Raw genomic sequence first — 7351 nt, 5'->3', positions numbered from 1 at the left:
TTGTTCTCTTCTCTTTCTTATGAGCAGGAGCAAAGACAAAGGCATTCTTGTTGAGGCTGATCCTGAACCTGAAAGGACCTTGAAAAGAAAGCTCAGAGAAGCCAAAGCACAACTCTCTTTAGAGCACCTGACCGAATTCTTCAAAGAAGAAGAACTCATGGCAGCCGAAAACAACAACAATGCCAACAATGCAAGGAAGGTGCTGGGTGACTTTACTGCACCTACTCCCGACTTCTATGGGAGAAGCATCTCTATCCCTGCCATTGGAGCAAACAACTTTGAGCTTAAGCCTCAATTAGTTTCTCTAATGCAACAGAATTGCAAGTTCCATGGACTTCCATTGGAAGATCCTCATCAGTTTTTAGCTGAATTCTTGCAAATCTGTGACACTGTTAAGACTAATGGGGTTGACCCTGAGGTCTACAGACTTATGCTATTCCCTTTTGCTGTAAGAGATAGAGCTAGAACATGGTTGGACTCTCAACCTAAAGAAAGCCTGGACTCTTGGGAAAAGCTAGTCAATGCCTTCTTGGCAAAGTTCTTTCCACCTCAAAAATTGAGTAAGCTTAGAGTGGAAGTCCAAACCTTCAGACAGAAGGAAGGAGAATCCCTCTATGAAGCTTGGGAAAGATACAAACAATTAATCAGAAAATGTCCCTCTGACATGCTTTCTGAATGGAGCATCATAGGAATTTTCTATGATGGTCTCTCTGAACTGTCCAAGATGTCCTTGGATAGCTCTGCTGGAGGCTCTCTTCATTTGAAGAAGACGCCTGCAGAAGCTCAAGAACTGATTGAAATGGTTGCAAATAACCAATTCATGTACACTTCTGAAAGGAATCCTGTGAACAATGGGACTAGTCAGAAGAAAGGAGTTCTTGAGATTGACACTCTGAATGTCATTTTGGCTCAGAATAAAATATTGACCCAACAAGTCAATATGATTTCTCAAAGTCTGTCTGGAATGCAAAATGCACCAAGCAGTACTAAGGAAGCTTCATCTGAGGAAGAAGCTTATGATCCTGAGAACCCTTCAATGGAAGAGGTGAATTACATGGGAGAACCCTATGGAAACACCTACAATCCTTCATGGAGGAATCATCCAAATCTTTCATGGAAGGATCAACAGAGACCTCAACAAGGTTTCAATAACAATAATGGTGGAAGAAACAGGTTTAGCAATAGCAAGCCTTTTCCATCATCTTCTCAGCAACAGACAGAGAGCTCTAAGCAGAATACCTCTGACTTAGCAACAATGGTCTCTGATCTAATCAAAACCACTCAAAGTTTCATGAATGAAACAAGGTCCTCCATTAGGAATCTGGAAGGATAAGTGGGTCAGCTGAGCAAGGGAATTACTGAACTCCCTCCAAGTACTCTCCCAAGCAATATTGAAGAAAATCCAAAAGGAGAGTGCAAGGCCATCAACATGGCCGAATTCTGGGAAGGAGAAGAGGCAGTGAACGCCATTGAGGAAGACCTCAATGGACATCCACTGACCTCCAATGAGTTCCCCAATGAGGAACCATGGGAATCTGAGGCTCAAACTGAGACCATAGAGATTCCATTGGACTTACTTCTGCCATTCATGAGCTCTGATGAGTATTCTTCCTCTGAAGAGGATGAGTATGTCACTGAAGAGCAAGTTGCCAAATATCTTGGAGCAATCATGAAGCTAAATGACAAGTTATTTGGAAATAAGACTTGGGAGGATGAACCCCCTTTGCTCACCAAGGAACTGGATGACTTGTCTAGGCAGACACTGCCTTAAAAGAGGCAAGATCCTGGGAAGTTTTCTATACCTTGTACCATAGGCACCATGACCTTCAAGAAGGCCTTGTGTGACTTAGGGTCAAGTGTAAACCTCATGCCCCTCTCTGTAATGGAGAAGTTAGGGATCTTTGAGGTGCAAGCTGCAAAAATCTCACTAGAGATGGCAGACAACTCAAGAAAACAAGCCTATGGACTTGTAGAGGACGTTCTGGTTAAAGTTGAAGACCATTACATCCCTACTGATTTCATAGTCCTAGAGACTGGGAAGTGCGTGGATGAATCAATCATCCTTGGCAGACCCTTCCTAGCCACAGCAAAGGCTGTGATTGATGTTGATAGAGGAGAGTTGATCATTCAAGTGAATGAAGAATCCTTGGTGTTTAAGGCCCAAGGGTATCCCTCTGTCATCATGGAGAGGAAGCATGAAGAGCTTCTCTCAAAACAGAGCCAAACTGAGCCCCCACAGTCAAACTCTAAGTTTGGTGTTGGGAGGCCACAACCAAACTCTAAGTTTGGTGTTGAACCCCCACATTCAAACTCTAAGTTTGGTGTTGGGAGGTTCCAACACGGTTCTGAGTATCTGTGAGGCTCCATGAGAGTCCTCTATCAAGCTAGTGACAATAAAGAAGCGCTTGTTCGGAGGCAACCCAATGTTTTATAATTAACTATTTTCTTTTGTCATTTTATGTCTTTTGTAGGTTGATGATCATAAGAAGTCACAAAATCCATGAAAAAAGCAAAAACAGAATGAAAAACAGGAAGAAAAACAGCACACCCTGGAGGACGCACCCACTGGCGTTTAAACGCCAGTGAGGTTAGCTGGTGGGCGTTTAACGCCCAGTCTGGCACCATTCTGGGCGTTTAACGCCAGAAAGGGGCACCAGACTGGCGTTAAACGCCAGAAAGGGGCAAGATGCTGGCGTTAAACGCCAGAAATGGGCAACAGCCCGGCGTTTAACGCCAGAAATGGCACAAAACGTGATTTTGCATGCCATTTGGTGCAGGGATGACTTTTCCTTGACACCTAAGGATCTGTGGACCCCACAGGATCCCCACTAACCCCACCACCCTCTCTCTTCTTCACCCATTCACCAATCACCTCAACACCTCTATCCCAAAAAAACCCTTCACCTATCAAATCCCATCTTTTCTCCACCACTCACATCCATCCTTCATAAAACCCCATCTACCTCACCATTCAAAATTCAAACCACTTTCCCACCCAAACCCACCCATAAAGGCCGAACCAAAAAGCCACCTCCCTCTCCTCTATTTCTTCTTCTTCTACTCTCTTCTTTCTTCTTTTGCTCGAGGACGAGCAAACCTTTTAAGTTTGGTGTGGTAAAAGCATTGCTTTTTGTTTTTCCATAACCATTTATGGCATCCAAGGCCGGAGAAACCTCTAGAAAGAGGAAAGGGAAGGCAAAAGCCTCCTCCTCCGAGTCATGGGAGATGGAGAGATTCATCTCTAGGGTGCATCAAGACCACGTCTATGAAGTTGTGGCCATGAAGAAGGGTCAACTTTGATCAAAGGTTGGACCAAGTCCTCATAGACATTTATGAAGAGGGCGTTCAATGAAAGAGAGATTCAAGAGGGAAGCCGGTTCAACTGAGAAGGCATGACCTCAAGCCCATCACTAAGAAAAAGATGGAGCAAACAAGAGACCCCTCTCATCATGAGATCCCTGAGATTCATCTCAAGGGATGCACTTTCCTCCACAAGACTATTGGGAGCAACTGAACACCTCCCTAGGAGAATTAAGTTCCAACATGGGACAACTAAGGGTGGAGCACCAAGAACATTCCATCCTCCTCCATGAAATTAGAGAAGATCAAAGAATCATGAGAAAGGAGCAACAAAGACAAGGAAGAGACATTGAGGAGCTCAAGCACTCCATAGGATCTTCAAGAGGAAGAAAGAGCCGCCATCACTAAGGTGGACCCGTTCTTTAATCTCCTTGTTCTTTATTTTCTTGTTTTTCGAATTTTTACGCTTATGTTTGTCCATGTTTGTGTCTTATGATCTTTAGTGTCTTAGTGTCTATGCCTTAAAGTTATGAATGTCCTATGAATCCATCACCTTTCTTAAATGAAAACCGTTTTTATCACAAAAGAACAAGAAGTACAGGATTTCGAATTCATCTTTAAAACTAGCTTAATTAGTTTGATGTGGTGACAATACTTTTTGTTTTCTGAATGTATGCTTGAACAGTGCATATGTCTTTTGAATTTGTTGTTCATGAATGTTAAAATTGTTGGCTCTTGAAAGAATGATGAAAAAGGAGACATGTTACTGAGGATCTGAAAAATCATAAAAATGATTCTTGAAGCAAGAAAAAGCAGTGAATACAAAAAAAAAGAGAGACGAAAAAAGAAAAAGAAAGAAATAAAGTTGTGATCCAAGGCAAAAAGAGTGTGCTTAAGAACCCTGGACACCTCTAATTGGGGACTTTAGCAAAGCTGAGTCACAATCTGAAAAGGTTCACCCAATTATGTGTCTGTGGCATGTATGTATCCGGTGGTAATACTGGAAGACAGAGTGCTTTGGGCCACGGCCAAGACTCAATAAGTAGCTGTGTTCAAGAATCATCATACTTAACTAGGAGAATCAATAACACTATCTGGATTCTGAGTTCCTAAAGAAGCCAATCATTCTGAATTTCAAAGGATAAAGTGAGATGCCAAAATTGTTCGGAGGCAAAAAGCTACTAGTCCCGCTCATCTAATTTGGAGCTATGTTTCATTGATAATTTGGAGTCTATAGTATATTCTCTTCTTTTTATCTTATTTGATTTTCAGTTGCTTGAGGACAAGCAACAATTTAAGTTTGGTGTTGTGATGAGCGGATAATTTGTACCCTTTTTGGCATTGTTTTTAGTATGTTTTTAGTAGAATTTAGTTAGTTTTTAGTATATTTTTATTAGTTTTTAGTTAAAATTCACTTTTCTGGACTTTACTATGAGTTTGTGTGTTTTTCTGTGATTTCAGGTATTTTCTGGCTAAAATTGAGGGACCTGAGCAAAAATCTGATTCAGAGACTAAAAAGGACTGTAGATGCTGTTGGATTCTGACCTCCCTGCACTCGAAGTGGATTTTCTGGAGCTACAGAAGCCCAATTGGCGCGCTCTCAACGGCGTTGGAAAGTAGACATCCTGGGCTTTCCAGCAATATATGATAGTTCATACTTTGCCCAAGATTTGATGGCCCAAACCGGCGTTCAAAGTCACCCTTAGGAATTCCAGCGTTAAACGCCGGAACTGGCACCAAAATGGGAGTTAAACGCCCAAACTGGCATAAAAGCTGGCGTTTAACTCCAAGAAGAGTCTCTACACGAAAATGCTTCATTGCTCAGCCCAAGCACACACCAAGTGGGCCCGGAAGTGGATTTTTATGTCATTTACTCATCTCTGTAAACCCTAGGCTACTAGTTCTCTATATATAGAGGACCTTTTACTATTGTATTATCATCTTGGTTCTTCTGGTTCCCTCTCTGGGGCCGAAACCAATGATCACTTTTGTTCTTATGTATTTTCAACGGTGGAGTTTCTACACACCATAGATTAAGGTGTGGAGCTCTGCTGTACCTCGAGTATTAATGCAATTACTATTGTTCATCCATTCAATTCCGCTTGTTCTTTATCCAAGATATCACTTGTTCTTCAACTTGATGAATGTGATGATCCGTGACACTCATCATCATTCTCACCTATGAACAAGGTGACTGACAACCACTTCTGTTCTACAAGCAACCAAGGCTCTAGTGAATATCTCTTGGATTCTTGATTGCACGATGCATGGTTGATCGCCTGACAACCGAGTGCTCGTCTGACAAACGAGCCAACCATTCCGTGAGATCAGAGTCTTCGTGGTATAGGCAAGAACTGATGGCAGCATTCAAGAGAATCCGGAAGGTCTAACCTTGTCTGTGGTATTCTGAGTAGGATTCAATGATTGAATGACTGAGACGTGCTTCAAACTCCTAGCGGGCGGGGCGTTAGTGACAGACGCAAAAGAATCGATGGATTCTATTCCGGCCTGACCGAGAACCGACAGCTGAATTCCGCTATGGTGTGACAGAGCATATGCAATCGCTTTCACTGAGAGGATGGGAGGTAGCCATTGACAACGGTGAAACCCTACACAAGCTTGCCATGGAAGGGAGTAAGAAGGATTGGATGAAGACAGTAGGAAAGCAGAGAGACGGAAGGGAAGGCATCTTCATGCGCTTATCTGAAGTTCCTACCAATGAATTACATAAGTATCTCTATCTTTACATTTGTGTTATTTTCGTTCATCACCATTACTATTTGAGTTTGCCTGACTAAGATTTACAAGATGACCATAGCTTGCTTCAATACTAACAATCTCCGTGGGATCGACCCTTACTCGCGTAAGGTTTATTACTTGGACGACCCAGTGCACTTGCTGGTTAGTTGTGCGAAGTTGTGTAATGCCATGGTATTGAACACCAAGTTTTTGGGGTTCATGACCGGGGATTATGAGAGTTGTGAAAAAGTATTGTTCACAATTTCGCGCACCACACAGTAAGGGTGTTTTGTACGCCTAAAAGGAGCAGGGATCAAATCCTTGACCCCTCAGGATCTGTGGACCCCACAGAATCCCCACCTACCCTCCCACAACACTCTTCCCCAAATACCCCTCACCAATCAACTCATTCACTCTTCCCCATCACCTCTTCACCAATCACCTCCATATCTCTTCCCCAAAAATCCCACCTACCTCACTTTCAAATTCAAGCACTTTTCCTTCCCAAACCCAACCCTAATGACCGAATCTTAACCCTTTTCTCACCCCTATATAAATCCCTCACTACTCCTTCATATGCACACAACACATACACCTTTCTACCATCCTGGCCGAATTCACTTTTCCCTCCATCTCCTCTATTTTTCTTCTTCTTCCCCTTCTTTCTTTCTTCTTTTGCTCGAGGACGAGCAAACCTTTTAAGTTTGGTGTGGTAAAAGCATTGCTTTTTGTTTTTCCATAACCATTTATGGCACCTAAGGCCAAAGAAACCTCTAGAAAGAGGAAAGGAAAGGCAAAAGCTTCCCCTTCTGAGTCATGGAAGATGGAGAGATTCATCTCAAAGGTCCATCAAGACCCCTTCTATGAAGTTGTGGCCAAGAAGAAGGTGATCCCTGAGGTCCCTTTTATGCTCAAGAAAAATGAGTATCCGGAGATCCGACATGAGATCCGAAGAAGAGGTTGGAAAGTCCTTACCAACCCCATTCAACAAGTCAGAATCTTAATGGTTCAAGAGTTCTATGCCAATGCATGGATCACTAGGAACCATGATCAAAGTATGAACCCAAATCCAAAGAATTGGCTTACAATAGTTCAGGGAAAATACTTAGATTTCAGTTCGAAAAATGTAAGGTTGGTGTTCCACTTGCCAATTATGCAAGAAAATGCACGCCCCTACACTAGAAGGGTGAACTTTGATAAAAGGTTGGACCAAGTCCTCATGGACATATGTGTGGAAGGAGCTCAATGGAAAAGAGACTCAAGAGGCAATCCGGTTCAATTGAGAAGACCGGACCTTAAGCTTGTGGCTAGA

At 42.6% G+C, this 7351-nt stretch overlaps 1 non-coding gene across 1 annotated transcript; it reads right to left on the bottom strand.

The window, feature by feature from the left end:
- Positions 1-562: 562 nt before the first annotated feature.
- Positions 563-670, bottom strand: LOC112798936 (small nucleolar RNA R71). Its single transcript, XR_003200530.1, has one exon. It is a non-coding gene; the product is annotated as a small nucleolar RNA R71 (small nucleolar RNA).
- Positions 671-7351: the final 6681 nt, after the last annotated feature.

The sequence above is a fragment of the Arachis hypogaea genome, chromosome 4 (genome assembly GCF_003086295.3).
Source record: "Arachis hypogaea cultivar Tifrunner chromosome 4, arahy.Tifrunner.gnm2.J5K5, whole genome shotgun sequence".
Lineage (NCBI taxonomy): Eukaryota > Viridiplantae > Streptophyta > Magnoliopsida > Fabales > Fabaceae > Arachis > Arachis hypogaea.
Note: the sequence above shows the minus strand (reverse complement) of the source record. Positions and strands in the feature narration are given on the sequence as shown.